The sequence below is a fragment of the Cherax quadricarinatus genome, chromosome 55 (assembly GCF_038502225.1).
Source record: "Cherax quadricarinatus isolate ZL_2023a chromosome 55, ASM3850222v1, whole genome shotgun sequence".
Classification (NCBI taxonomy): domain Eukaryota; kingdom Metazoa; phylum Arthropoda; class Malacostraca; order Decapoda; family Parastacidae; genus Cherax; species Cherax quadricarinatus.
The window spans coordinates 20,856,015-20,866,014 of NC_091346.1; the positions used below are offsets into that span (position 1 = coordinate 20,856,015).

General features: G+C 42.2%; 1 long non-coding RNA gene across 1 annotated transcript in view; it reads right to left on the reverse strand.

Moving 5' to 3' along the window:
• Positions 1–834: 834 nt before the first annotated feature.
• Positions 835–10,000, reverse strand: part of LOC128698898 (uncharacterized) — a 21,467-nt gene continuing 12,301 nt past the window's right edge. The window contains exons 2-3 of the long non-coding RNA XR_011393523.1: positions 3,323–3,532; positions 835–981 (exon numbers count right to left, since the gene is read on the reverse strand). This is a non-coding gene — a long non-coding RNA (uncharacterized lncRNA). The remainder of the gene's footprint in view (positions 982–3,322; positions 3,533–10,000) is intronic.

Genomic DNA, 10,000 nt, shown 5'->3' on the forward strand with positions numbered 1-10,000 from the left:
GGAGGCCAGGAGGGTCTGGGGAGACATGATAACGACATATAAAATACTGCGCGGAATAGACAAGGTGGACAAAGACAGGATGTTCCAGAGATGGGACACAGACACAAGAGGTCACAATTGGAAGTTGAAGACTCAGATGAATCAAAGGGATGTTAGGAAGTATTTCTTCAGTCATAGAGTAGTCAAGTCGTGGAATAGTCTAGAAAGTGAAGTAGTGGAGGCGGGAACCATACGTAGTTTTAAGGCGAGGTATGATAAAGCTCATGGAGCGGGGAGAGAGAGGATCTAGTAGCAATCAGTGAAGAGGCGGGGCCAGGAGCTATGAATCGACCCCTGCAACCACAAATAGGTGAGTACAAATAGGTGAGTACACACACAACCACACACACACACAACCACACACACACAACCACACACACACAACCACACACACACAACCACACACACACAACCACACACACACAACCACACACACACAACCACACACACACAACCACACACACACAACCACACACACACAACCACACACACACAACCACACACACACAACCACACACACACACACACACACACACACACACACACACACACACACACACACACACACACACACACACACACACACACACACACACACACACACACACACAACCACACACACACAACCACACACACACAACCACACACACACAACCACACACACACACACACACACACACACACACACACACACACACACACACACACACACACACACACAATTACTCTCCTCAAAAAAGAAAGCCCCATTTTTTTCTTCACAGAAAAAAAAGAAAGAGTAGCATGACTCACAGGTGTGTTTGGGAGCCTTGAAGGTGATCTGGCAGTGTAAGGGAGCGAAGTCGTAGAAGTCCTTGGCTGTGAGTCTCAGTATGGCAGCGGACTTGGCTCCTTCTTCAAGCCAGATGGTTTCGTTGCACACGCCAGCTGAATCCACTGTGGCTGCAATAGTTGAGTTTGTTTACTGAAGCTACAATTTACGAGTTAGCTGGGTCTACAGTAGCTGCAATGGTTGAGACGCATTGTTTACATTATTCAAGTTACATGCTACGACCTGTTATCCTACCTCAGCTTATTTACGCGACGGTCTGGAGTTTTGAGACGCTCTGACCGCAGGTTCAAATCCCACCCATGGTATGGTTTTTTTTACGACCTGTTATCCAACCTCACCTCATTTACAGGCTATGACTTGTTATCTTACTTGAGCTCATTTACAGGCTACGACCTGTTATCTTACCTCAACTCGTTTACAGGCTACGACCTGTTATCCTACCTCAGTTCATTTACAGGCTACGACCCGTTATCCAACCTCACCTCATTTACAGGCTATGACCTTCTATCTTACTTAATGTCATTTACAGACTGCGACCTGTTATCTTACCTCAGCGCATTTACAGGCTAACCACCGGCATCCTTAACCCGGGAATTGCACCTTTGTCAATTAGACTGTAAATTAACCGTAAGGCATACTGACTGCCATCATTATTAAGACGGTGATATATCTAGTAACCGTGGAGTACAATATATTCCTTAAAATACCGGACTGTCTACTTAACCTTCTTCGCGGTGTACATACCCTCAGATATATACTTCTCGGTGTGTATATACCTCGAGGTGTATATACATCTCAATGAATAACTCAAGTATAATGAACACTTGTCAGTGCTCAGTAATAACCTACATGTAGACAGAACTCAGGAGATTGATTGATCTGTATATTTCGACCTCTTTCTGAGATCCTCTTCAATTTTACCTAAAGGTTACTTAAAGACTATTGCAGAGGTCACCGCCCCCCGCGGTTCGGTCCCAGACCAGGCCTCCTGGTTGATTGCCTGATCAACCAGTCTACTGGTCCTAGCTGCATACAGTACACCGTACACACAGCCTGGCTGATCAGGAACGGACTTGAGAAACTTATCAAGTTCCCTCCTGAAGAGAGACAGAGGTCTGTTGGTAATTCTCATGAAATCATGGAACGGGTGAGACTTGTTCCCATGGTAGCCGAGTCCTGAAGCTCACAGACCAGTGCGCCAACCTGCCATAGGTTCAACACCCACCCGTTCTGTGTTAGTCTTGGCCCCTTTACATTTATTGAGTTAGTGTATTCGTTGCACCTCTGCTTTTCGTTTGCGGTATTTGCACTGTCTCCAGAGCGCCTTTGGTTCTTGTGGGAAGTAATTTCGGTGCATAGATTTAGAACCACTTCCTGAAGAACTTTTTCTGAATATATACTAAGAATTTATTTTAATCCATATTTTAGGTATTAAAATAGTACTGACAAGCGGGGAACAGAAAACGGGCAGCTTTAATGACCCTCGTGTAGTAGATAGGCTTTAAATCGAAATAACCAAACAATCGACTCCTCGGGATCTGAAGAAAGCTATACTCAGAATCCCAAGTCCTAATCAGGATGCCCTGAAGGCCTATTCAGGATGTGAAGACCTACTCCTCAGGATCTCCAGAGAAATAAGCTACATCAGTGACACAACACAGGCGTTCTTTAACCGGCCGTCACAATGCGGATGGTTTCCACTCAAGTTTAAAATTCCAACAAACAATTGTGGAATTTTTACTACAGAGTTTCACCAAAACTTGAAACTCTGGAGTTTCTTCGGTTGGGAGGTTTTAATTAATTTTGGCGAGGGAGGGGAAAAGGATGCCTTGAATTTTAGGAGGCCACGAGGCTTTAAATCTGTAAGGGTGGAGGTGTGTAATTTTTCGAAGAGCAAGGGGGATTTAATTAATTTTGGGAGGGCAGCGGGACATTTAAAATTTCAGGAATTCTAACTTCGTCAGTTTGAAACAGTTTTTTTTACCCCCGGTGGTTATGACCAACACAGTAAACTGTATAACACAAATTTCAACTTGTCAATATCGTATCCTGGCGAGAAGACATTTATCAGTATCTCGGTAGTATGGCAGTACAATATATGTTTAACTCTAGATGTGATACCTAAGAGAAATATTTCTTTTATTTTTATTGAGCAGAGGCGACAACGAAGGTACTGTTTCTTAATAATAATAATAATAATAATAATAATAATAATAAAGAACAAAAAGGCACAATACCGTGATTGGAACATTAAACAAATAACCCGCACATAAGAGAGAGCAGCTTACGACGATGTTTCGGTCCGACTTGGACCACTGACAAGTCACACTGACTTGTCAGTGGTCCAAGTCGGACAGAAACGTCACAAGCTTCTCTCTACTGTGCGCGGATCATTTGTGTGAAAATCATAATAATAATGATATAATAATAGTAATAGGGGGGAGGACTTACATATCTTGTAGGTGAAAGATGTCTTGACCAGAGACAGCAGGAGGGTACACAAGGGTACACATAACACTGGTGCTACCATCCTGCTTGTTCTCCTGCTGCTACTTGTTGCTTCTCCTGCTGCCTTTTCTTGTCTCTATTTCTTCCTGCTGCTCCTCCTGCTTCCTCCTCTCTCCTCTTACCACCTTCTTCTTCGTCCAAGTGTCGCTGTGACTGTAAAGAAAAGTCAAACAAGTTTTAAAAATTATTGGAAAAATATATTTTTTTTTATTGTTCTTGGGTCCAAAAATATTTTTTTTAACGTTGGTTTGTGTCTACTGGTTATTATTATTATTAAAGATTAGCCGGTATTCTCCCGGCCCGGGCCTTTTCCAAGTGGTGGCCCGGCCTTGGCTCCCTCTTTAGGGAGTGTCTGAGACCTAAGTCTCCCATGGGAGGAGGCACAAGTACCTCATCATCTTTGGGACCAACTGTCCCCAGGCCTAGCCACAAGCTAGGCCTCTCTGGTCTGCCATCCCCGCCCCAAGGAGACTAATGGGAATGACAGTCTTATGAGCTAAAGGCTCGGGCACCTACCCTACCCTAGAAGGGTTAGGCATGGTGTCGATCAAGTATTATGTGTCTACTGGTGTGTGTGTGTGTGTGTGTGTGTGTGTATACTCGCCTACTTGTGGTTGCAGGGGTCGATTCATGGCTCCTGGCCCCGCTTCTTCATTGAGTGCTACTAGGTCCTCTCTCTCCCTGCTCCATGAGCTTTATCATACCTTGACTTAAAACTATGTATGGTTCCTGCCTCCACTACGTCACTTTCTAGATTATTCCACTTCCTGACAACTCTATGACTGAAGAAATACTTCCTAACATCCCTTTGACTCATCTGAGTCCTCAACTTCCAATTGTGACCCTTGTCTATTTCGCGCAGTATTTTATATGTCGTTATCATGTCTCCCCTGACTCTCCTGTCCTCCAGTGTCGTCAGGCCAGTTTCCCTTAACCTTTCTTCGTAGGACAATTCCTTTAGCTCTGGGGCTAGTCTTGTTGCAAACCTTTGCACTTTCTCTAATTTCTTGACGTGCTTGACCAGATGTGGATTCTAAAGTGGTGCTGCATACTCCAGTATGGGCTTAACGTACATGGTGTACAGAGTCTTGAACGATTCCTTACTGAGGTATCGGAAAGCTGTTCTTAGGTTTGCCAGACGCCCGTACGCTGCAGCAGTTATCTGATTGATGTGTGCCTCAGGAGATGTGCTCGGTATTATACTCACCCCAAGATCTTTTTCCTTGAGTGAGGTTTGTAGTCTTTTGCCACCTAGACTATACTCTGTTTGCGGTCTTCTTTGCTTTTCCCCAATCTTCATGACTCTGTATTTGGCAGGGTTAAATTCCAGGAGCCAGTTGCTGGACCAGGCTTGTAGCCTGTCCAGGTCTCTTTGTAGTCCTGCCTGATCCTCGACCGATTTGATTCTCCTCATTAATTTCACATCATCTGAGTATCTCTTCCGTTATGTCATTCACATATAACAAAAACAGCACAGGTCCTAGGACTGACCCCTGTGGAACCCCGCTTGTCACATCCGCCAACTCTGACACCTCGTCACGTACCATGACTCGTTGTTGCCTCCCTGTCAGATATTCTCTGATCCATTGCAGTGCCTTTCCTGTTGTGTGTGTGTGTGTGTGTGTGTACCAGAGAGCCTGGACTAATCTTGTTGCAAACTTTTGCACCTTCTCTAATTTCTTAACGTGCCTGACTAGAGGTTGTGTGTGTGTGTACTCGCCTAATTGTGGTTGCAGGAGTCGAGACTCAGCTCCTGGCCCCGCCAATGTGTGTGTGAGGAGGGGAGGGGCGAGGATAGTGCTTGTGCCTTCCATGGTACTCTCTGCATCCCCTCCACATCTCTCTCTCTCTCTCTCTCTCTCTCTCTCTCTCTCTCTCTCTCTCTCTCTGGACCACAGCTAGTGTGTCACGCAACATAATAGCCTCATAATATGCATCATGGAACATACCCACACGCTCCAAAATTTCCTTAACACCATTTTTGGAAAAAGGCTAAATCCCTGAAACCACAAAGGATTAAAATTATATTACTTATACACCTTAAAGGGGTTCTATGGAACTGGCGTTACCCCCCTTTCCTTTCCTCGGATCAAACCTCAGTGCCCCCCATTAAGAAAAAAAACTAGATGGCAAATTTAAAAAAAATATTCAGGTACAAAGACATTAGAGAAATTTATGAATGGTAAATATTTCCAATCAGTTTTTTTTTTTTTTTGTAAATGTGACTGTGAACATTCATCCAAAATTTAGTAGTGGGTATTTTTCGTTATGTGCAGATTGATTTCCGCTGATTTATGGTAAAAATAAATTTTCATTTTGTGAATTCGGCAGAGAACACCAGAAAGGACTCTCCGCCAGCTGTTCAGTTTTATATGTACTCTTTCAATGGCATTAAAAACAAAAGGCGGTGCTGTATATGGAGGAGCTTTGCAGTATAAGAGAACGACTGTATATCAGAAAATGCTCTGAAATAACGAAATATTCAATAAAAAGTTTTCTCTTTTAGGTTAGGTTTCTGCTGTACCTCTCTAACTCCAGTATATATATATATATATCCTTCGGGCGAAACATCTCTTAGTAAAGATACCCAGGTGTTGCACATGTTTGTAGAACATCACTCTGTCGCTATTACATCACTGATCTATTGATTACGTTTGGTTCAGTTTCGCTAGCTCAGATTACGCTACTTTGTCATATTTGGTTAGTTGCAAGTAGCGAGTCGAACGAATCTATATCGTTCCAAACTACACATTCTTCACGTAACGACGTCAGGACTGTCTGAAGCATCGGTTCTCGCCGATATTCCCGAGTCATGGAACCCAAAGTCTTCCCTCACTGCCGTGCTCCACCTCTGGCAGGGTTCCAGCGCTCCAACAAGTGCTCCACCTACCAGGGTCCGCGGGAGAGCATCAGCCAGGCGGAGGCCAACGATTTCCTATCTTCCAGGAATAATTTATCTCAGTTTCTCTTACTTTATTAAGAGGGGGAATTGGGGGGATTAAAGTTAAATTTTCAATCCATGTTCCATTCAATTTATATATATATATATATATATATATATATATATATATATATATATATATATATATATATATATATATATATATATATATTATCACACTGGCCGATTCCCACCAAGGCAGGGTGGCCCGAAAAAGAAAAACTTTCACCATCATTCACTCCATCACTGTCTTGCCAGAAGGGTGCTTTACACTACAGTTTTTAAACTGCAACATCAACAGTTTAAAAACTGTAGTGTAAAGCACTACACACACACACACACACACACACACACACACACACACACACACACACACACACACACACATATATATATATATATATATATATATATATATATATATATATATATATATATAATAGGTAAAATTGGTCAATTAGCAAGTACTCATTTAAAATTAAGTCCTTTCTAAAATTTTCTCTTATACACTTAAAGATGTTTCTTTTTCATTTATGTTAATGTAAAAATTAAAAATTTTGTACAAAAAGAACCTTAGAAAACTTACCTAACCTTATTATAACAAGCGCAATTTAATTCAGCCTAATCCAATTAAATATATTTTTGATAACTTTACAATAATAAACAAACACAATGAAAAATATTTTTTTCGTTAGGTTCAGAATGATTTTTGCGAAATTACTGCATACACAAATTTTCGCTTGCCTTATTCGGCAAGAAGAGCGTTGCTATTTAAGCCAAAATTGCAAGTTTTAACTATTCGGCACGACACACACACACATACATACACACACACACACATACATACACACACACACACACACACACACACACACACACACACACACACACACACACACACACACACACACACACACACACACACAATCTGGGAAATGATGTAGTGGAGGCAGGATCCATACAGAGCTTTAAGAAGAGGTATGATAAAACTCATGAGCAGGAAGTGACCTAGTAGCGGCCAGTGAAGAGGCGGGGCCAGGAGCTGTATCTCGACCCCTGCAACCACAACCAAGTGAGTACACCCCCAACACACACACACATTATGTATATTGCTAATAATCCAGGCACTGGTCGCCTATCCAATCATTCGCTAATCCTTATTCAGTTTAAGTAGGATACATCCATTGTTTATGTACCCATTATTCAGCCATCTATCCACCCTTCATTGCCTTCTTCCTTCACTGTTTTCTTCCTTCACTGCCTTCGGTTGATGTACCTAGGAAACAGAGAGCGTACCCAGTCCTAGGAGACTCGTCCCAAAACTCTAATGCTACCAACGATCCCTCACACAAGTTCACACCTCACAAGTTCTTCCTTGTTCAAGTTTTAATACCCAGATTTATTTCCCACAGTACATGAAATATATTATATATATATATATATATATATATATATATATATATATATATATATATATATATATATATATATATATATATATATATATATATGGGTTCTAGGTGAGAGTAAGTTGCCTATAAAATAGATATTTTGCGCGTACTCTGCTCATCAGTGACAGAAACACTTGGTAGGAACCTCTTAACTTGCAGAGAATAGTGATTTGGGGATCACCTATATATTAACCTACTTTTTTTTGTATTCTAATTGAACGTATCGGTGAATATACTGTGGAATATAATGTATATATCATAGACATTATCGGTGGATATACCGTGGGATATAGTGTATATATCATAGAAATTATGGGTGAATATATCGTCAGTGACTCGTCAGTTTCGTTGGGGGAAAAAGGAATAGATTATCCCTGTGACTTACAGATACTTGACGTAAGTCATTAAGGATACTTGACCTAAGTCATTTTCACCAAGCTATGAGTTTATTATTTTTTTCATCCAGTAATGAATACTTTGGAAAGAAATATTAATGTGGTAATATGGGCAGCCCACGCTCACTTATATATGGACTAATTTCAAGGTAATATATGGGCTATAATCAAGCCTAAGGAGACTATAAGTCATAATATTGTGGGTGGAACAATTCACTGCAGACCTACAATTCTGAGAGGGGAGCCTTGTAGATGTGTCGGTCCGTCTTGACTTAATGCTGGTACAGGTCGGTCTGAATTGTCCACGACGGACCCAAATGTGTCTTGAAATTGTGAGTAAGAAATAGTTATTGAGAGAAGAGGTAGTAGACTTCTGGATGCATTTTGTTAACTCCCGGATTTAAAGTTTTTTAATTAATGTAACAACAACAACAATAATAATTAAATTTATCTTAGGTTCACAAGTGAGTGTTCACTCAAAACATTAGTCACAGGGATGTTATGAAATATTGCTTCAACCTTACACTGGTCAGTCAGTAGTACGTCCTGAACATTAAAGGGGGTAGAGGCACGACCCATACATATCTTTAAGAATAGGTATGGCAGGGCTCTCAAAGCCAGGAGTGAACACCGTAGCGGCCAGCTGAGTTTCGATCACTACAACCACAAATACATTAGAGTATGTGCAACGTACACACACACATACACATACATACACACACATACACACACACATACATACACACACACATACATATACACACACACACACACACACACACACACACACGTCAGTGACACTATAGACCAGTGTCACTGACGTGCATAGTATGCAAAGTAATGGAGAAGATTATCAGGAGAGTGGTGGAGCACCTCAAACGGAAGAAGAGTATAAACGCCAACCAGCACGGATTTATGGAAGGCAAATCCTGTGTCACAAACCTACTGGAGTTTTATAATAAAGTAACAGAAGTAAGACACGAGAGAGAGGGGTGGGTTGATTGCATCTTCTTGGACTGCAGGAGACTGGTGCAGAAGCTAGAGGATCAGGCGCGTATAACAGGAAGGGCGCTGCAATACATCAGAGAATACCTGACAGGGAGGCAACGAGTCATACCTGGAGTCTACCTGGAGGGCATTCTGGGGATCAACGCCCCCGCGGCCCGGTCCACGACCAGGCCTCTCGGTGGAGCAGGACCTGATCAACGAGGCTGTTACTACTGGCCGCACGCAATCCAACGTACGAACCACAGCCCGGCTGATCCGGCACCATCTTTAGGTATCTGTCCAGCTCCCTCTTGAGGACAACCAGGGGTCTTCCGGTAATGCTTCTTATTGCTGGTGGGAGGCTTATTGCATTTTCTCTTAGTGTACCAGTGACGCCCCTAGTTTTCACTGGGGGTATGTTGCATTGCCTGCCAAGTCTTTTGCTTTCGTATGGAGTAATTGCTGTGTGCATATTAGGGACCAGTCCCTCCAGAATCTTCCAGATGTAGATTATGATATCTCTCGCCTGCGCTCTAGTGAGTGTAAGTCAAGTGCTTCCAGGTGCTCCCAGTAGTTAAGGTGTTTGATGGAACTTATACGTACAGTAAAGGTTCTTTGCACATTCTCCAGTTCTGCAATTTCACCTGCCTTGAATGGGGATGTTAATGTACAGCAGTATTCCAGCCCAGAGAGAAGTGATTTAAAAAGGATCATCATTGGCTTAGCATCTCTTGTCTTGAATGTTCTCATTATCCATCCTATCAGTTTCCTCGCAGATGTGATAGTGGCATTGTTGTGGTCCTTGAAGGTGAGGTCTTCAGACATTACCACACCCAGGTCCTTCACA